The sequence below is a fragment of the Schistocerca piceifrons genome, chromosome 2, assembly GCF_021461385.2.
Source record: "Schistocerca piceifrons isolate TAMUIC-IGC-003096 chromosome 2, iqSchPice1.1, whole genome shotgun sequence".
Taxonomy (NCBI): Eukaryota; Metazoa; Arthropoda; class Insecta; order Orthoptera; family Acrididae; genus Schistocerca; species Schistocerca piceifrons.
The window spans coordinates 1,093,757,307-1,093,758,792 of NC_060139.1; the positions used below are offsets into that span (position 1 = coordinate 1,093,757,307).

At 42.9% G+C, this 1,486-nt stretch overlaps 1 non-coding gene across 1 annotated transcript; it reads right to left on the minus strand.

The window, feature by feature from the left end:
- Nucleotides 1-899: 899 nt before the first annotated feature.
- On the minus strand, nucleotides 900-1,040 carry LOC124778138. The gene has a single exon (XR_007015853.1). It is a non-coding gene; the product is annotated as a U4 spliceosomal RNA (small nuclear RNA).
- Between the last annotated feature and the right edge of the window lie 446 nt (nucleotides 1,041-1,486).

The following is a 1,486-nucleotide window of genomic DNA, read 5'->3' on the forward strand; positions in this document are numbered from 1 at the left end:
AGTGAGTCATAAGGCGTGCTGCGGAAGGGTCGGTATGATCGTGAAACAGCGTGTAGTTGCCCCCTGCGATGTAGTGGTGTAGAGAGAGTGGGTCCCATGCACGCTCTCCGTTCTGCAGACCCACAAATGAGAGAAGGAAGTGACCTCATTCTGGCGACGTGCCCTCTGTCACACTTCTACCCTCCACCCCCACTGCCATCTGTCACATTCCCGCAATACGGCCCTACTGAGCTGAGATATTGTACAGTCATGTAATATTTAGACTTAATCCACGTAAACATTTATTTTATACCATTAAAACACTATTTTTAATAATTTGCGATTTTACATCCCCTGCAACACAGGAACTATTAATTCTAGAAATAAAGTGAATAGGTCCGTTTATATAGAAAAATTAATGTAGTTTAATTATGCACTGGGTAACTGTTACGCTAAAAGCCGCGGTTTTCGAATTTTTCAAGAAAAATATGAAATGATGCCGTTAAATGCGCCCGCACCCCAACTCTCACAACCCACAGGTGTGGATTTTTATTATGTTGTCCATGACGCCCACTACCAATGTACTCGCGACTACACGAATTGTCCCCAGCTCGTCCTTATTTTTGTCTTCGTTGATAGGACTACACCAGCCGCCCATTGTGACCGAGAGTTCTAGGCGCTACAGTCTGGAACCGCGCGACCGCTGCGAATCCTGCCTCGGTCATGGATTTCCTTAGGTTTAAGTAGGTCTAAGTCGTAGGGGACTAACGACCCCAGATGTTAAGTCCCATAGTGCTCAGAGCCATTTGAACTGGACTACATCAACGTTGATGCAAGCAATTTTCCATTAGACGAAGTTACATTAACATTAGCACATTGTGTTATAATTGGTTCATCTCTATGTTTATCCGTAGATATGACTCCCGAGGGAGTTTGCAAAAATTGCCATAGCGGACGGTATTTCACGTCCACTAGGCGGGGTATTGGTATAAGTTTTCAACTAGCAATAATCGCACCTCGGATAAACCTCATTGGTTACGATATTGCCACTGCGCAAAGGTAACATTGCAATTTTATTGGAGGAATTTATGCCGTAACACAGCTGTTAATGTATACGAGAACTTTCACCATATCACCCAAAAAAAATGCTTATCTTTACTCCGTGGTGACTCGTAGTACAGAAAAGATGTACATAAAGTCGACCGCAAGCTTAATGTGCAGACAAAAAGTTGATGTTGCAATTGTTTCCGTACGCAAAGTGAGATTTATAATTTGTAGCGTAGTGCCATCTAGATGTGACAATATGAGACACATCATCACTACTACAGACTATGACGTAGTGTGTGTGCCCTGTTCGTAAACAGGAAACATGGTGGAATCCGCGCAGATGAATAAGATGGATAGACGTTTGTGTACATATTCATTTCTGATTGGAGGATACGTAGTATGTGCAGCTTTTTGTGATATTTCTGTGTGGGATTCGTTAGGTGTGGAACTTCATTACAAC